We start from the raw sequence: 19,712 nt of genomic DNA, 5'->3' as shown, positions 1-19,712 counted from the left end.
CCGGTTAGGGTTCCGATTGGACCTAGGGTTAGGGTTATGTTGAGGGCTGAGTAGAGATCCTGTTAGGGTTCCGATTGGACCTAGGATTAAGGTTATGTTGAGGGCTAGGGTTAGATATCCGGTTAGGGTTCCGATTGGACCTAGTGTTAGGGTTATGTTGAGGGCTAGGGTTAGATATCCGTTTAGGGTTCAGATTGGACCTAGGGTTAGGGTTATGTTGAGAGCTAGGGTTAGAGATTCGGTTAGGGTTCCTATTGGACCTAGGGTTAGGGTTATGTTGAGGGCTAGGGTTAGAGAACCAGTTAGGGTTCCGATTGGACCTAGGGTTAGGGTTACTTTGAGGGCTAGGGTTAGAGATCCGGTTAGGGTTCCGATTGGACCTAGGGTTAGGGTTATGTTGAGGGCGTGGGTTAGATATGTGGTTAGGTTTCCGATTGGACCTAGGGTTAGGGTTAGGTTGAGGGCTAGTGTTAGATATCCGTTTTGGGTTCCGATTGGACCAAGGGTTAGGGTTATGTTGAGGGCTAGGTTTAGATATCCGTTTAGGGTTCCGATTGGACCTAGGGTTAGGGTAATGTTGAGGGCTAGGGTTAGAGATCCGGTTAGGGTTCCGATTGGACCTAGGGTTAAGGTTATGTTGAGGGCTAGGGTTAGAGATCCGGTTAGGGTTCAGATTGGACCCAGGATTAGGGCTATGTTGAGGGCTAGGGTTAGATATCCGGTTAGAGTTCCGATTGGACCTAGGGTTAGGGTTATGTTGAGGGCTAGGGTTAGATATCCGGTTAGGGTTCCGATTGGACCTAGGGTTAGGGTTATGTTGAAGGCTAGGTTTAGAGTTCAGGTTAGAGTTCCGATGGGACCTAGGGTTAGGGTTATGTTGAGGGCGAGGGGTAGAGATCCGGTTAGGATTCCGATTAGACCTAGGGTTAGGGATATGTTGAGGGCTAGGGATAGAGATCCGGTTAGGGTTCCGATTGGACCTAGGGTTAGGGTTATGTTAGGGCTAGGGTTAGATATCCGTTTTGGGTTCCGATTGGACCTAGTGTTAGGGTTATGTTGAGGGCTAGGGTTAGAGATCCGGTTAGGGTTCCGATTGGACATAGGGTTAGGGTTATGTTGAGGGCTAGGTTTAGAGATCCGGTTAGGGTTCCGATAGGCCCTAGGGTTAGTGTTATGTTGAGGGCGAGGGTTAGATATCCGGTTAGGGTTCGGATTGGACCAAGGGTTAGGGTTATGTTGAGGGCGAGGGGTAGAGATCCGGTTAGGGTTCCGATTGGACCTAGGGTTAGGGTTATGTTGAGGGCGAGGGGTAGAGATCCAGTAAGGGTTCCGATTGGACCTAGGGTTAGGGTTCTGTTGAGGGCTGCGGTAGAGATCCTGTTAGGGTTCCGATTGGACCTAGGGTTAGGGTTAAGTTGAGGGCTAGGGTTAGAAATCCAGTTATGGTTCCGATTGGACCTAGGGTTAGGGTTATGTTGAGGGCTAGGGTTGCATATTCGGTTAGGGTTCCGATTGGACCAAGGGTTAAAGTTATGTTGAGGGCGAGGGGTAGAGATCCGGTTAGGGTTCCGATTGGACCTAGGGTTAGAGATATGTTGAGGGCTAGGGATAGAGATCCGGTTAGGGTTCCGATTGGACCTAGGGTTAGGGTTATGTTGAGGGCTAGGGTTAGAGATCCGGTTAGGGTTACGATTGGACCAAGGGTTAGGGTTATGTTGAGGGCGAGGGGTAGAGATCCAGTAAGGGTTCCGATTGGACCTAGTGTTAGGGTTATGTTGAGGGCTAGGGTTAGATATCCGTTTAGGGTTCCGATTGGACCTAGGGTTAGGGTTATGTTGAGAGCTAGGGTTAGAGATTCGGTTAGGGTTCCTATTGGACCTAGGGTTAGGGTTATGTTGAGGGCTAGGGTTAGAGAACCGGTTAGGGTTCCGATTGGACCTAGGCTTAGGGTTATTTTGAGGGCTAGGGTTAGAGATCCGGTTAGGGTTCCGATTGGACCTAGGGTTAGGGTTATGTTGAGGGCGTGGGTTAGATATGTGGTTAGGTTTCCGATTGGACCCTGGGTTAGGGTTATGATGAGGGCTAGTGTTAGATATCCATTTTGGGTTCCGATTGGACCAAGGGTTAGGGTTATGTTGAGGGCTAAGTTTAGATATCTGTTTAGGGTTCCGATTGGACCTAGGGTTAGGGTAATGTTGAGGGCTAGGGTTAGAGATCCGGTTAGGGTTCCGATTGGACCTAGGGTTAAGGTTATGTTGAGGGCTAGGGATAGAGATCCGGTTAGGGTTCCGATTGGACCTAGGGTTAGGGTTATGTTGAGGTCGAGGGGTAGAGATCCAGTAAGGGTTCCGATTGGACCTAGGGTTAGGGTTATGTTGAGGGCTGGGGTAGAGATCCTGTTAGGGTTCCGATTGGACCTAGGGTTAGGGTTATGTTGAGGGCTAGGGTTAGAAATCCAGTTAGGGTTCTGATTGGACCTAGGGTAAGGGATATGTTGAGGGCTAGGGATAGAGATCTGGTTAGGGTTCCGATTGGACCTAGGGTTAGGGTTATGTTGAGGGCTGGGGTAGAGATCCTGTTAGGGTTCCGATTGGACCTAGGGTTAGGGTTATGTTGAGGGCTAGGGTTAGAAATCCAGTTAGGGTTCCGATTGGACCTAGGGTTAGGGATATGTTGAGGGCTTGGGATAGAGATCTGGTTAGGGTTCCGATTGGACCTAGGGTTAGGGTTATGTTGAGGGCTAGGGTTAGATATCCGGTTAGGGTTCCGATTGGACCTAGGGTTAGGGTTATGTTGAGGGCTAGGGTTAGAGATCAGGTTAGGGTTCCGATTGGACCTAGGGTTAGTGATATGTTGAGGGCTAGGGATAAAGATCCGGTTAGGGATCCGATTGGACCTAGGGTTAGGGTTATGTTGAGGGCTAGGGTTAGAGATCTGGTTAGGGTTCCGATTGGACCTAGGGTTAGGGTTATGTTGAGAGCTAGGGTTAGAGATCCGGTTAGGGTTCCGATCGACCTAGCGTTAGGCTTATCTTGAGGGCTAGGGTTAGATATCCGTTTAGGTTTCCGATTGGACCTAGGGTTAAGGTTATGTTGAGGGCTAGGGTGTGAGATCCGGTTAAGGTTCCGATTGGACCTAGGGTTAGGGTTATGTTGAGGGCTAGGGTTAGAGATCCGGTTAGGGTTTAGATGGACCTAGGGTTAGGGTTATGTTGAGGGCTAGGCTTAGATATCCGGTTAGGGTTCCGATTGGGCCTAGGGTTAGGGTTATGTTGAGGGCTAGGGTTAGAGATCCGGTTAGGGTTCCGATTGGACCTAGGGTTAGGGATATGTTGAGGGCTAGGGATAGAGATCCGGTTAGGGTTCCGATTGGACCTAGGGTTAGGGTTATGTTGAGGGCTAGGGTTAGATATCCGGTTAGGGTTCCGATTGGACCTAGGGTTAGGGATAAGTTGAGTGCTAGGGATAGAGATCCGGTTAGGGTTCCGTTTGGACCTAGGGTTAGGGTTATGTTGAGGGCTAGGGTTAGATATCCGGTTAGGGTTCCGATTGGACCTAGGGTTAGGGTTATTTTGAGGGCTAGGGTTAGAGATCCGTTTAGGGTTCCGATTGGACCGAGGGATACGGTTATGTTGAGGGCGAGGGTTAGATATCCGGTTAGGTTTCCGATTGGACCTAGGGTTAGGGTGATGTTGAGGGCTGAGTAGAGATCCTGTTAGGGTTCCGATTGGACCTAGGATTAAGGTTATGTTGAGGGCTAGGGTTAGATATCCGGTTAGGGTTCCGATTGGACCTAGTGTTAGGGTTATGTTGAGGGCTAGGGTTAGATATCCGTTTAGGGTTCCGATTGGACCTGGGGTTAGGGTTATGTTGAGAGCTAGGGTTAGAGATTCGGTTAGGGTTCCTATTGGACCTAGGGTTAGGGTTATGTTGAGGGCTAGGGTTAGAGAACCGGTTAGGGTTCCGATTGGACCTAGGCTTAGGGTTATTTTGAGGGCTAGGGTTAGAGATCCGGTTAGGGTTCCGATTGGACCTAGGGTTAGGGTTATGTTGAGGGCGTGGGTTAGATATGTGGTTAGGTTTCCGATTGGACCCTGGGTTAGGGTTATGATGAGGGCTAGTGTTAGATATCCATTTTGGGTTCCGATTGGACCAAGGGTTAGGGTTATGTTGAGGGCTAAGTTTAGATATCTGTTTAGGGTTCCGATTGGACCTAGGGTTAGGGTAATGTTGAGGGCTAGGGTTAGAGATCCGGTTAGGGTTCCGATTGGACCTAGGGTTAAGGTTATGTTGAGGGCTAGGGATAGAGATCCGGTTAGGGTTCCGATTGGACCTAGGGTTAGGGTTATGTTGAGGGCTAGGGTTAGAGATCCAGTTAGGGTTCCGATTGGACCTAGGGTTAGGGTTATGTTGAGGGCTAGGGTTAGAGATCCGGTTAGGGTTCAGATTGGACCTAGGGTTAGGGTTATGTTGAGGGCTAGGGTTAGATATCCGGTTAGAGTTCCGATTGGGCCTAGGGTTAGGGTTATGTTGAGGGCTAGGTTTAGAGGTGCGGTTAGAGTTCCGATTGGACCTAGGGTTAGGGTTATGTGGAGGGCGAGGGGTAGATATCCGGTTAGGGTTCCGATTGGACCTAGGGTTAGGGTTATGTTGAGGGCTGAGTAGAGATCCTGTTAGGGTTCCGATTGGACCTAGGATTAAGGTTATGTTGAGGGCTAGGGTTAGATATCCGTTTAGGGTTCCGATTGGACCTAGGGTTAGGGTTATGTTGAGAGCTAGGGTTAGAGATTCGGTTAGGGTTCCTATTGGACCTAGGGTTAGGGTAATGTTGAGGGCGAGGGGTAGAGATCCAGTAAGGGTTCCGATTGGACCTAGGGTTAGGGTTATGTTGAGGGCTGGGGTAGAGATCCTGTTAGGGTTCCGATTGGACCTAGGGTTAGGGTTATGTTGAGGGCTAGGGTTGCATATTCGGTTAGGGTTCCGATTGGACCAAGGGTTAAAGTTATGTTGAGGGCGAGGGGTAGAGATCCGGTTAGGGTTCCGATTGGACCTAGGGTTAGAGATATGTTGAGGGCTAGGGATAGAGATCCGGTTAGGGTTCCGATTGGACCTAGGGTTTGGGTTATGTTGAGGGCTAGGGTTAGAGATCCGGTTAGGGTTACGATTGGACCAAGGGTTAGGGTTATGTTGAGGGCGAGGGGTAGAGATCTGGTTAGGGTTCCGATTGGACCTAGGGTTAGGGTTATGTTGAGGTCGAGGTGTAGAGATCCAGTAAGGGTTCCGATTGGACCTAGGGTTAGGTTTATGTTGAGGGCTGGGGTAGAGATCCTGTTAGGGTTCCGATTGGACCTAGGGTTAGGGTTATGTTGAGGGCTAGGGTTAGAAATCCAGTTAGGGTTCCGATTGGACCTAGGGTTAGGGATATGTTGAGGGCTAGGGATAGAGATCTGGTTAGGGTTCCGATTGGACCTAGGGTTAGGGTTATGTTGAGGGCTAGGGTTAGATATCCGGTTAGGGTTCCGATTGGACCTAGGGTTAGGGTTATGTTGAGGGCTAGGGTTAGAGATCAGGTTAGGGTTCCGATTGGACCTAGGGTTAGGGATATGTTGAGGGCTAGGGATAAAGATCCGGTTAGGGTTCCGATTGGACCTAGGGTAAGGGTTATGTTGAGGGATAGGGTTAGATATCCGTTTTGGGTTCTGATTCGACCTAGGGTTAGGGTTATGTTGAGGGCTAGGGTTAGAGATCCGGTTAGGGTTCTGATTGGACCTAGGGTTAGGGTTATGTTGAGGGCGAGGGTTAGAGATCCGGTTAGGGTTCCGATTGGACCTAGGGTTACGGTTATGTTGAGGGCTAGGGTTAGAGATCTGGTTAGGGTTCCGATTGGACCTAGGGTTAGGGTTATGTTGAGAGCTAGGGTTAGATATCCTGTTAGGGTTCCGATTGGGCCTAGGATTAGGGTTATGTTGAGGGCTAGGATTAGAGATCCGGTTAGGGTTTAGATGGACCTAGGGTTAGTGTTATGTTGAGGGCTAGGGTTAGAGATCCGGTTAGGGTTTAGATGGACCTAGGGTTAGGGTTATGTTGAGGGCTAGGCTTAGATATCCTGTTAGGGTTCCGATTGGGCCTAGGGTTAGGGTTATGTTGAGGGCTAGGGTTAGAGATCCGGTTAGGGTTCCGATTGGACCTAGGGTTAGGGATATGTTGAGGGCTAGGGATAGAGATCCGGTTAGCGTTCCGATTGGACCTAGGGTTAGGGTTATGTTGAGGGCTAGGGTTAGATATCCGGTCAGGGTTCCGATTGGACCTAGGGTTAGGGTTATGTTGAGGGCTAGGGTTAGATATCCGGTCAGGGTTCCGATTGGACCTAGGGTTAGGGATATGTTGAGGGCTGGGGTAGAGATCCTATTAGGGTTCCGTTTGGACCTAGGGTTAGGGTTATGTTGAGGGCTAGGGTTAGATATCCGGTTAGGGTTCCGATTGGACCTAGGGTTAGGGTTATTTTGAGGGCTAGGGTTAGAGATCCGTTTAGGGTTCCGATTGGACCGAGGGATACGGTTATGTTGAGGGCGAGGGTTAGATATCCGGTTAGGTTTCCGATTGGACCTAGGGTTAGGGTTATATTGAGGGCTAGGGTTAGAGATCCAGTTAGGGTTCCGATTGGCCCTAGGGTTAGGGTTATGTTGAGGGCTAGGGTTAGATATCCGGTTAGGGTTCCGATTGGGCCTAGGGTTAGGGTTATGTTGAGGGCTAGGGTTAAAGGTGCGGTTAGAGTTCCGATTGGACCTAGGGTTAGGGTTATGTTGAGGGCTGAGTAGAGATCCTGTTAGGGTTCCGATTGGACCTAGGATTAAGGTTATGTTGAGGGCTAGGGTTAGATATCCGGTTAGGGTTCCGATTGGACCTAGTGTTAGGGTTATGTTGAGGGCTAGGGTTAGATATCCGTTTAGGGTTCCGATTGGACCTAGGGTTAGGGTAATGTTGAGGGCTAGGGTTAGAGATCCGGTTAGGGTTCCGATTGAACCTAGGGTTAATGTTATGTTGAGGGCTAGGGTTAGAGATCCGGTTAGGGTTCAGATTGGACCTAGGGTTAGGGCTATGTTGAGGGCTAGGGTTAGATATCCGGTTAGGGTTCCGATTGAACCTAGGGTTAGGGTTATGTTGAGGGCTAGGGTTAGATATCCGGTTAGGGTTCCGATTGGACCTGGGGTTAGGGTTATGTTGAAGGCTAGGTTTAGAGTTCAGGTTAGAGTTCCGATGGGACCTAGGGTTAGGGTTATGTTGAGGGCGAGGGGTAGAGATCCGGTTAGGGTTCCGATTAGACCTAGGGTTAGGGATATGTTGAGGGCTAGGGATAGAGATCCGGTTAGGGTTCCGATTGGACCTAGGGTTAGGGTTATGTTAGGGCTAGGGTTAGATATCCGTTTTGGGTTCCGATTGGACCTAGGGTTAGGGTTATGTTGAGGGCTAGGGTTAGAGATCCGGTTAGGGTTCCGATTGGACATAGGGTTAGGGTTATGTTGAGGGCTAGGTTTAGAGATCCGGTTAGGGTTCCGATAGGACCTAGGGTTAGTGTTATGTTGAGGGCGAGGGTTAGATATCCGGTTAGGGTTCGGATTGGACCAAGGGTTAGGGTTATGTTGAGTGCGAGGGGTAGAGATCCGGTTAGGGTTCCGATTGGACCTAGGGTTAGGGTTATGTTGAGGGCGAGGGGTAGAGATCCAGTAAGGGTTCCGATTGGACCTAGGGTTAGGGTTCTGTTGAGGGCTGGGGTAGAGATCCTGTTAGGGTTCCGATTGGACCTAGGGTTAGGGTTAAGTTGAGGGCTAGGGTTAGAAATCCAGTTATGGTTCCGATTGGACCTAGGGTTAGGGTTATGTTGAGGGCTAGGGTTGCATATTCGGTTAGGGTTCCGATTGGACCAAGGGTTAAAGTTATGTTGAGGGCGAGGGGTAGAGATCCGGTTAGGGTTCCGATTGGACCTAGGGTTAGAGATATGTTGAGGGCTAGGGATAGAGATCCGGTTAGGGTTCCGATTGGACCTAGGGTTAGGGTTATGTTGAGGGCTAGGGTTAGAGATCCGGTTAGGGTTACGATTGGACCAAGGGTTAGGGTTATGTTGAGGGCGAGGGGTAGAGATCTGGTTAGGGTTCCGATTGGACCTAGGGTTAGGGTTATGTTGAGGTCGAGGGGTAGAGATCCAGTAAGGGTTCCGATTGGACCTAGGGTTAGGGTTATGTTGAGGGCTGGGGTAGAGATCCTGTTAGGGTTCCGATTGGACCTAGGGTTAGGGTTATGTTGAGGGCTAGGGTTAGAAATCCAGTTAGGGTTCCGATTGGACCTAGGGTTAGGGATATGTTGAGGGCTAGGGATAGAGATCTGGTTAGGGTTCCGATTGGACCTAGGGTTAGGGTTATGTTGAGGGCTAGGGTTAGATATCCGGTTAGGGTTCCGATTGGACCTAGGGTTAGGGTTATGTTGAGGGCTAGGGTTAGAGATCAGGTTAGGGTTCCGATTGGACCTAGGGTTAGGGATATGTTGAGGGCTAGGGATAAAGATCCGGTTAGGGTTCCGATTGGACCTAGGGTTAGGGTTATGTTGAGGGCTAGGGTTAGATATCCGTTTTGGGTTCTGATTCGACCTAGGGTTAGGGTTATGTTGAGGGCTAGGGTTAGAGATCCGGTTAGGGTTCTGATTGGACCTAGGGTTAGGGAATGTTGAGGGCGAGGGTTAGAGATCCGGTTAGGGATCCGATTGGACCTAGGGTTAGGGTTATGTTGAGGGCTAGGGTTAGAGATCTGGTTAGGGTTCCGATTGGACCTAGGGTTAGGGTTATGTTGAGGGCTAGGGTTAGAGATCTGGTTAGGGTTCCGATTGGACCTAGCGTTAGGGTTATCTTGAGGGCTAGGGTTTGATATCCGTTTAGGTTTCCGATTGGACCTAGGGTTAAGGTTATGTTGAGGGCTAGGGTGTGAGATCCGGTTAAGGTTCCGATTGGACCTAGGGTTAGGGTTATGTTGAGGGCTAGGGTTAGAGATCCGGTTAGGGTTTAGATGGACCTAGGGTTAGGGTTATGTTGAGGGCTAGGCTTAGATATCCGGTTAGGGTTCCGATTGGGCCTAGGGTTAGGGTTATGTTGAGGGCTAGGGTTAGAGATCCGGTTAGGGTTCCGATTGGACCTAGGGTTAGGGATATGTTGAGGGCTAGGGATAGAGATCCGGTTAGGGTTCCGATTGGACCTAGGGTTAGGGTTATGTTGAGGGCTAGGGTTAGATATCCGGTTAGGGTTCCGATTGGACCTAGGGTTAGGGTTATTTTGAGGGCTAGGGTTAGAGTTCCGTTTAGGGTTCCGATTGGACCGAGGGATACGGTATGTTGAGGGCGAGGGTTAGATATCCGGTTAGGTTTCCGATTGGACCTAGGGTTAGGGTTATGTTGAGGGCTAGGGTTAGATATCCGTTTTGGGTTCCGATTGGACCTAGGGTTAGGGTTATGTTGAGGGCTGAGTAGAGATCCTGTTAGGGTTCCGATTAGACCTAGGATTAAGGTTATGTTGAGGGCTAGGGTTAGATATCCGGTTAGGGTTCCGATTGGACCTAGTGTTAGGGTTATGTTGAGGGCTAGGGTTAGATATCCGTTTAGGGTTTCGATTGGACCTAGGGTTAGGGTTATGTTGAGAGCTAGGGTTAGAGATTCGGTTAGGGTTCCTATTGGACCTAGGGTTAGGGTTATGTTGAGGGCTAGGGTTAGAGAACCGGTTAGGGTTCCGATTGGACCTAGGCTTAGGGTTATTTTAAGGGCTAGGGTTAGAGATCCGGTTAGGGTTCCGATTGGACCTAGGGTTAGGGTTATGTTGAGGGCGTGGGTTAGATATGTGGTTAGGTTTCCGATTGGACCTAGGGTTAGGGTTATGTTGAGGGCTAGTGTTAGATATCCGTTTTGGGTTCCGATTGGACCAAGGGTTAGGGTTATGTTGAGGGCTAGGTTTAGATATCCGTTTAGGGTTCCGATTGGACCTAGGGTTAGGGTAATGTTGAGCGCTAGGGTTAGAGATCCGGTTAGGGTTCCGATTGGACCTAGGGTTAAGGTTATGTTGAGGGCTAGGGTTAGAGATCCGGTTAGGGTTCAGATTGGACCTAGGGTTAGGGCTATGTTGAGGGCTAGGGTTAGATATCCGGTTAGGGTTCCGATTGGACCTAGGGTTAGGGTTATGTTGAAGGCTAGGTTTAGTGTTCCGGTTAGAGTTCCGATGGTACCTAGGGTTGGGGTTATGTTGAGGGCGAGGGGTAGAGATCCGGTTAGGGTTCCGATTGGACCTAGGGTTAGGGATATGTTGAGGGCTAGGGATAGAGATCCGGTTAGGGTTCCGATTGGACCTAGGGTTAGGGTTATGTTAGGGCTAGGGTTAGATATCCGTTTTGGGTTCCGATTGGACCTAGGGTTAGGGTTATGTTGAGGGCTAGGGTTAGAGATCCGGTTAGGGTTCCGATTGGACCTAGGGTTAGGGTTATGTTGAGGGCTAGGTTTAGAGATCCGGTTAGGGTTCCGATAGGACCTAGGGTTAGTGTTATGTTGAGGGCGAGGGTTAGATATCCGGTTAGGGTTTGGATTGGACCAAGGGTTAGGGTTATGTTGAGGGCGAGGGGTAGAGATCCGGTTAGGTTTCCGATTGGACCTAGGGTTAGGGTTATGTTGAGGGCTAGGGGTAGATATCCGGTTAGGGTTCCGATTGGACCTAGGGTTAGGGTTATGTTGAGGGCTGAGTAGAGATCCTGTTAGTGTTCCGATTGGACCTAGGATTAAGGTTATGTTGAGGGCTAGGGTTAGATATCCGGTTAGGGTTCCGATTGGACCTAGTGTTAGGGTTATGTTGAGGGCTAGGGTTAGATATCCGTTTAGGGTTCCGATTGGACCTAGGGTTAGGGTTATGTTGAGAGCTAGGGTTAGAGATTCGGTTAGGGTTCCTATCGGACCTAGGGTTAGGGTTATGTTGAGGGCTAGGGTTAGAGAACCGGTTAGGGTTCCGATTGGACCTAGGCTTAGGGTTATTTTGAGGGCTAGGGTTAGAGATCCGGTTAGGGTTCCGATTGGACCTAGGGTGAGGGTTATGTTGAGGGCGTGGGTTAGATATGTGGTTAGGTTTCCGATTGGACCTAGGATTAGGGATATGTTGAGGGCTAGGAATAGAGATCCGGTTAGGGTTCCGATTGGACCTAGGGTTAGGGTTATGTTAGGGCTAGGGTTAGATATCCGTTTTGGGTTCCGATTGGACCTAGGGTTAGGGTAAAGTTGAGGGCTAGGGTTAGAGATCCGGTTAGGGTTCCGATTGGACCTAGGGTTAAGGTTATGTTGAGGGCTAGGGTTAGAGATCCGATTAGGGTTCAGATTGGACCTAGGGTTAGGGCTATGTTGAGGGCTAGGGTTAGATATCCGGTTAGGGTTCCGATTGGACCTAGGGTTAGGGTTATGTTGAGGGCGAGGGGTAGAGGTCCGGTTAGGGTTCCGATTGGACCTAGGGTTAGGGTTATGTTGAAGGCTAGGTTTAGAGTTCAGGTTAGAGTTCCGATGGGACCTAGGGTTAGGGTTATGTTGAGGGCGAGGGGTAGAGATCCGGTTAGGGTTCCGATTAGACCTAGGGTTAGGGATATGTTGAGGGCTAGGGATAGAGATCCGGTTAGGGTTCCGATTGGACCTAGGGTTAGGGTTATGTTAGGGCTAGGGTTAGATATCCGTTTTGGGTTCCGATTGGACCTAGGGTTAGGGTTATGTTGAGGGCTAGGGTTAGAGATCCGGTTAGGGTTCCGATTGGACATAGGGTTAGGGTTATGTTGAGGGCTAGGTTTAGAGATCCGGTTAGGGTTCCGATAGGACCTAGGGTTAGTGTTATGTTGAGGGCGAGGGTTAGATATCCGGTTAGGGTTCCGATTGGACCTAGGGTTAGGGTTATGTTGAGGGCGAGGGGTAGAGATCCAGTAAGGGTTCCGATTGGACCTAGGGTTAGGGTTCTGTTGAGGGCTGGGGTAGAGATCCTGTTAGGGTTCCGATTGGACCTAGGGTTAGGGTTAAGTTGAGGGCTAGGGTTAGAGATCCAGTTATGGTTCCGATTGGACCTAGGGTTAGGGTTATGTTGAGGGCTAGGGTTGCATATTCGGTTAGGGTTCCGATTGGACCAAAGGTTAAAGTTATGTTGAGGGCGAGGGGTAGAGATCCGGTTAGGGTTCCGATTGGACCTAGGGTTAGAGATATGTTGAGGGCTAGGGATAGAGATCCGGTTAGGGTTCCGATTGGACCTAGGGTTAGTGTTATGTTGAGGGCGAGGGTTAGAGATCCGGTTAGGGTTCGGATTGGACCTAGGGTTAGGGTTATGTTGAGGGCGAGGGGTAGAGATCCAGTAAGGGTTCCGATTGGACCTAGGGTTAGGGTTCTGTTGAGGGCTGGGGTAGAGATCCTGTTAGGGTTCCGATTGGACCTAGGGTTAGGGTTAAGTTGAGGGCTAGGGTTAGAGATCCAGTTATGGTTCCGATTGGACCTAGGGTTAGGGTTATGTTGAGGGCTAGGGTTGCATATTCGGTTAGGGTTCCGATTGGACCAAAGGTTAAAGTTATGTTGAGGGCGAGGGGTAGAGATCCGGTTAGGGTTCCGATTGGACCTAGGGTTAGAGATATGTTGAGGGCTAGGGATAGAGATCCGGTTAGGGTTCCGATTGGACCTAGGGTTAGGGTTATGTTGAGGGCTAGGGTTAGAGATCCGGTTAGGGTTACGATTGGACCAAGGGTTAGGGTTATGTTGAGGGCGAGGGGTAGAGATCTGGTTAGGGTTCCGATTGGACCTAGGGTTAGGGTTATGTTGAGGTCGAGGGGTAGAGATCCAGTAAGGGTTCCGATTGGACCTAGGGTTAGGGTTATGTTGAGGGCTGGGGTAGAGATCCTGTTAGGGTTCCGATTGGACCTAGGGTTAGGGTTATGTTGAGGGCTAGGGTTAGAAATCCAGTTAGGGTTCCGATTGGACCTAGGGTTAGGGATATGTTGAGGGCTAGGGATAGAGATCTGGTTAGGGTTCCGATTGGACCTAGGGTTAGGGTTATGTTGAGGGCTTGGGTTAGATATCCGGTTAGGGTTCCGATTGGACCTAGGGTTAGGGTTATGTTGAGGGCTAGGGTTAGAGATCAGGTTAGGGTTCCGATTGGACCTAGGGTTAGGGATATGTTGAGGGCTAGGGATAAAGATCCGGTTAGGGTTCCGATTGGACCTAGGGTTAGGGTTATGTTGAGGGCTAGGGTTAGATATCCCTTTTGGGTTCTGATTCGACCTAGGGTTAGGGTTATGTTGAGGGCTAGGGTTAGAGATCCGGTTAGGGTTCTGATTGGACCTAGGGTTAGGGAATGTTGAGGGCGAGGGTTAGAGATCCGGTTAGGGATCCGATTGGACCTAGGGTTAGGGTTATGTTGAGGGCTAGGGTTAGAGATCTGGTTAGGGTTCCGATTGGACCTAGGGTTAGGGTTATGTTGAGAGCTAGGGTTAGAGATCCGGTTAGGGTTCCGATTGGACCTAGCGTTAGGGTTATCTTGAGGGCTAGGGTTTGATATCAGTTTAGGTTTCCGATTGGACCTAGGGTTAAGGTTATGTTGAGGGCTAGGGTGTGAGATCCGGTTAAGGTTCCGATTGGACCTAGGGTTAGGGTTATGTTGAGGGCTAGGGTTAGAGATCCGGTTAGGGTTTAGATGGACCTAGGGTTAGGGTTATGTTGAGGGCTAGGCTTAGATATCCGGTTAGGGTTCCGATTGGGCCTAGGGTTAGGGTTATGTTGAGGGCTAGGGTTAGAGATCCGGTTAGGGTTCCGATTGGACCTAGGGTTAGGGATATGTTGAGGGCTAGGGATAGAGATCCGGTTAGGGTTCCGATTGGACCTAGGGTTAGGGTTATGTTGAGGGCTAGGGTTAGATATCCGGTTAGGGTTCCGATTGGACCTAGGGTTAGGGTTATTTTGAGGGCTAGGGTTAGAGTTCCGTTTAGGGTTCCGATTGGACCGAGGGATACGGTTATGTTGAGGGCGAGGATTAGATATCCGGTTAGGTTTCCGATTGGACCTAAGGTTAGGGTTATGTTGAGGGCTAGGGTTAGATATCCGTTTTGGGTTCCGATTGGACCTAGGGTTAGGGTTATGTTGAGGGCTGAGTAGAGATCCTGTTAGGGTTCCGATTGGACCTAGGATTAAGGTTATGTTGAGGGCTAGGGTTAGATATCCGGTTAGGGTTCCGATTGGACCTAGTGTTAGGGTTATGTTGAGGGCTAGGGTTAGATATCCGTTTAGGGTTTCGATTGGACCTAGGGTTAGGGTTATGTTGAGAGCTAGGGTTAGAGATTCGGTTAGGGTTCCTATTGGACCTAGGGTTAGGGTTATGTTGAGGGCTAGGGTTAGAGAACCGGTTAGGGTTCCGATTGGACCTAGGCTTAGGGTTATTTTAAGGGCTAGGGTTAGAGATCCGGTTAGGGTTCCGATTGGACCTAGGGTTAGGGTTATGTTGAGGGCGTGGGTTAGATATGTGGTTAGGTTTCCGATTGGACCTAGGGTTAGGGTTATGTTGAGGGCTAGTGTTAGATATCCGTTTTGGGTTCCGATTGGACCAAGGGTTAGGGTTATGTTGAGGGCTAGGTTTAGATATCCGTTTAGGGTTCCGATTGGACCTAGGGTTAGGGTAATGTTGAGCGCTAGGGTTAGAGATCCGGTTAGGGTTCCGATTGGACCTAGGGTTAAGGTTATGTTGAGGGCTAGGGTTAGAGATCCGGTTAGGGTTCAGATTGGACCTAGGGTTAGGGCTATGTTGAGGGCTAGGGTTAGATATCCGGTTAGGGTTCCGATTGGACCTAGGGTTAGGGTTATGTTGAAGGCTAGGTTTAGAGTTCCGGTTAGAGTTCCGATGGTACCTAGGGTTGGGGTTATGTTGAGGGCGAGGGGTAGAGATCCGGTTAGGGTTCCGATTGGACCTAGGGTTAGGGATATGTTGAGGGCTAGGGATAGAGATCCGGTTAGGGTTCCGATTGGACCTAGGGTTAGGGTTATGTTAGGGCTAGGGTTAGATATCCGTTTTGGGTTCCGATTGGACCTAGGGTTAGGGTTATGTTGAGGGCTAGAGTTAGAGATCCGGTTAGGGTTCCGATTGGACCTAGGGTTAGGGTTATGTTGAGGGCTAGGTTTAGAGATCCGGTTAGGGTTCCGATAGGACCTAGGGTTAGTGTAATGTTGAGGGCGAGGGTTAGATATCCGGTTAGGGTTCGGATTGGACCAAGGGTTAGGGTTATGTTGAGGGCTAGGGTTAGAGAACCGGTTAGGGTTCCGATTGGACCTAGGCTTAGGGTTATTTTAAGGGCTAGGGTTAGAGATCCGGTTAGGGTTCCGATTGGACCTAGGGTTAGGGTTATGTTGAGGGCGTGGGTTAGATATGTGGTTAGGTTTCCGATTGGACCTAGGGTTAGGGTTATGTTGAGGGCTAGTGTTAGATATCCGTTTTGGGTTCCGATTGGACCAAGGGTTAGGGTTATGTTGAGGGCTAGGTTTAGATATCCGTTTAGGGTTCCGATTGGACCTAGGGTTAGGGTAATGTTGAGCGCTAGGGTTAGAGATCCGGTTAGGGTTCCGATTGGACCTAGGGTTAAGGTTATGTTGAGGGCTAGGGTTAGAGATCCGGTTAGGGTTCAGATTGGACCTAGGGTTAGGGCTATGTTGAGGGCTAGGGTTAGATATCCGGTTAGGGTTCCGATTGGACCTAGGGTTAGGGTTATGTTGAAGGCTAGGTTTAGTGTTCCGGTTAGAGTTCCGATGGTACCTAGGGTTGGGGTTATGTTGAGGGCGAGGGGTAGAGATCCGGTTAGGGTTCCGATTGGACCTAGGGTTAGGGATATGTTGAGGGCTAGGGATAGAGATCCGGTTAGGGTTCCGATTGGACCTAGGGTTAGGGTTATGTTAGGGCTAGGGTTAGATATCCGTTTTGGGTTCCGTTTGGACCTAGGGTTAGGGTTATGTTGAGGGCTAGGGTTAGAGATCCGGTTAGGGTTCCGATTGGACCTAGGGTTAGGGTTATGTTGAGGGCTAGGTTTAGAGATCCGGTTAGGGTTCCGATAGGACCTAGGGTTAGTGTTATGTTGAGGGCGAGGGTTAGATATCCGGTTAGGGTTTGGATTGGACCAAGGGTTAGGGTTATGTTGAGGGCGAGGGGTAGAGATCCGGTTAGGTTTCCGACTGGACCTAGGGTTAGGGTTATGTTGAGGGCTAGGGGTAGATATCCGGTTAGGGTTCCGATTGGACCTAGGGTTAGGGTTATGTTGAGGGCTGAGTAGAGATCCTGTTAGGGTTCCGATTGGACCTAGGATTAAGGTTATGTTGAGGGCTAGGGTTAGATATCCGGTTAGGGTTCCGATTGGACCTAGTGTTAGGGTTATGTTGCGGGCTAGGGTTAGAGATCCGGTTAGGGTTCCGATTGGACCTAGGCTTAGGGTTATTTTGAGGGCTAGGGTTAGAGATCCGGTTAGGGTTCCGATTGGACCTAGGGTGAGGGTTATGTTGAGGGCGTGGGTTAGATATGTGGTTAGGTTTCCGATTGGACCTAGGGTTAGGGTTATGTTGAGGGCTAGTGTTAGATATCCGTTTTGGGTTCCGATTGGACCAAGGGTTAGGGTTATGTTGAGGGCTAGGTTTAGATATCCGTTTAGGGTTCCAATTGGACCTAGGGTTAGGGTAATGTTGAGGGCTAGGGTTAGAGATCCGGTTAGGGTTCCGATTGGACCTAGGGTTAAGGTTATGTTGAGGGCTAGGGTTAGAGATCCGGTTAGGGTTCAGATTGGACCTAGGGTTAGGGTTATATTGAGGGCTAGGGTTAGATATCCGGTTAGGGTTCCGATTGGACCTAGGGTTAGGGTTATGTTGAGGGCTAGGGTTAGATATCCGGTTAGGGTTCCGATTGGACCTAGGGTTAGGGTTATGTTGAAGGCTAGGTTTAGAGTTCCGGTTAGAGTTCCGATGGGACCTAGGGTTAGGGTTATGTTGAGGGCTGAGTAGAGATCCTGTTAGGGTTCCGATTGGACCTAGGATTAGGGATATGTTGAGGGCTAGGGATAGAGATCCGGTTAGGGTTCCGATTGGACCTAGGGTTAGGGTTATGTTAGGGCTAGGGTTAGATATCCGTTTTGGGTTCCGATTGGACCTAGGGTTAGGGTAATGTTGAGGGCTAGGGTTAGAGATCCGGTTAGGGTTCCGATTGGACCTAGGGTTAAGGTTATGTTGAGGGCTAGGGTTAGAGATCCGATTAGGGTTCAGATTGGACCTAGGGTTAGGGCTATGTTGAGGGCTAGGGTTAGATATCCGGTTAGGGTTCCGATTGGACCTAGGGTTAGGGTTATGTTGAGGGCGAGGGGTAGAGGTCCGGTTAGGGTTCCGATTGGACCTAGGGTTAGGGTTATGTTGAAGGCTAGGTTTAGAGTTCAGGTTAGAGTTCCGATGGGACCTAGGGTTAGGGTTATGTTGAGGGCGAGGGGTAGAGATCCGGTTAGGGTTCCGATTAGACCTAGGGTTAGGGATATGTTGAGGGCTAGGGATAGAGATCCGGTTAGGGTTCCGATTGGACCTAGGGTTAGGGTTATGTTAGGGCTAGGGTTAGATATCCGTTTTGGGTTCCGATTGGACCTAGGGTTAGGGTTATGTTGAGGGCTAGGGTTAGAGATCCGGTTAGGGTTCCGATTGGACATAGGGTTAGGGTTATGTTGAGGGCTAGGTTTAGAGATCCGGTTAGGGTTCCGATAGGACCTAGGGTTAGTGTTATGTTGAGGGCGAGGGTTAGATATCCGGTTAGGGTTCCGATTGGACCTAGGGTTAGGGTTATGTTGAGGGCGAGGGGTAGAGATCCGGTTAGGGTTCGGATTGGACCTAGGGTTAGGGTTATGTTGAGGGCGAGGGGTAGAGATCCAGTAAGGGTTCCGATTGGACCTAGGGTTAGGGTTCTGTTGAGGGCTGGGGTAGAGATCCTGTTAGGGTTCCGATTGGACCTAGGGTTAGGGTTAAGTTGAGGGCTAGGGTTAGAGATCCAGTTATGGTTCCGATTGGACCTAGGGTTAGGGTTATGTTGAGGGCTAGGGTTGCATATTCGGTTAGGGTTCCGATTGGACCAAGGGTTAAAGTTATGTTGAGGGCGAGGGGTAGAGATCCGGTTAGGGTTCCGATTGGACCTAGGGTTAGAGATATGTTGAGGGCTAGGGATAGAGATCCGGTTAGGGTTCCGATTGGACCTAGGGTTAGGGTTATGTTGAGGGCTAGGGTTAGAGATCCGGTTAGGGTTACGATTGGACCAAGGGTTAGGGTTATGTTGAGGGCGAGGGGTAGAGATCTGGTTAGGGTTCCGATTGGACCTAGGGTTAGGGTTATGTTGAGGTCGAGGGGTAGAGATCCAGTAAGGGTTCCGATTGGACCTAGGGTTAGGGTTATGTTGAGGGCTGGGGTAGAGATCCTGTTAGGGTTCCGATTGGACCTAGGGTTAGGGTTATGTTGAGGGCTAGGGTTAGAAATCCAGTTAGGGTTCCGATTGGACCTAGGGTTAGGGATATGTTGAGGGCTAGGGATAGAGATCTGGTTAGGGTTCCGATTGGACCTAGGGTTAGGGTTATGTTGAGGGCTTGGGTTAGATATCCGGTTAGGGTTCCGATTGGACCTAGGGTTAGGGTTATGTTGAGGGCTAGGGTTAGAGATCAGGTTAGGGTTCCGATTGGACCTAGGGTTAGGGATATGTTGAGGGCTAGGGATAAAGATCCGGTTAGGGTTCCGATTGGACCTAGGGTTAGGGTTATGTTGAGGGCTAGGGTTAGATATCCCTTTTGGGTTCTGATTCGACCTAGTGTTAGGGTTATGTTGAGGGCTAGGGTTAGAGATCCGGTTAGGGTTCTGATTGGACCTAGGGTTAGGGAATGTTGAGGGCGAGGGTTAGAGATCCGGTTAGGGATCCGATTGGACCTAGGGTTAGGGTTATGTTGAGGGCTAGGGTTAGAGATCTGGTTAGGGTTCCGATTGGACCTAGGGTTAGGGTTATGTTGAGAGCTAGGGTTAGAGATCCGGTTAGGGTTCCGATTGGACCTAGCGTTAGGGTTATCTTGAGGGCTAGGGTTTGATATCCGTTTAGGTTTCCGATTGGACCTAGGGTTAAGGTTATGTTGAGGGCTAGGGTGTGAGATCCGGTTAAGGTTCCGATTGGACCTAGGGTTAGGGTTATGTTGAGGGCTAGGGTTAGAGATCCGGTTAGGGTTTAGATGGACCTAGGGTTAGGGTTATGTTGAGGGCTAGGCTTAGATATCCGGTTAGGGTTCCGATTGGGCCTAGGGTTAGGGTTATGTTGAGGGCTAGGGTTAGAGATCCGGTTAGGGTTCCGATTGGACCTAGGGTTAGGGATATGTTGAGGGCTAGGGATAGAGATCCGGTTAGGGTTCCGATTGGACCTAGGGTTAGGGTTATGTTGAGGGCTAGGGTTAGATATCCGGTTAGGGTTCCGATTGGACCTAGGGTTAGGGTTATTTTGAGGGCTAGGGTTAGAGTTCCGTTTAGGGTTCCGATTGGACCGAGGGATACGGTTATGTTGAGGGCGAGGATTAGATATCCGGTTAGGTTTCCGATTGGACCTAGGGTTAGGGTTATGTTGAGGGCTAGGGTTAGATATCCGTTTTGGGTTCCGATTGGACC

The sequence above is a fragment of the Miniopterus natalensis genome, chromosome 4 (assembly GCF_054644295.1).
Source record: "Miniopterus natalensis isolate mMinNat1 chromosome 4, mMinNat1.hap1, whole genome shotgun sequence".
Taxonomy (NCBI): Eukaryota; Metazoa; Chordata; class Mammalia; order Chiroptera; family Miniopteridae; genus Miniopterus; species Miniopterus natalensis.
This window is presented reverse-complemented; position numbering follows the sequence as displayed.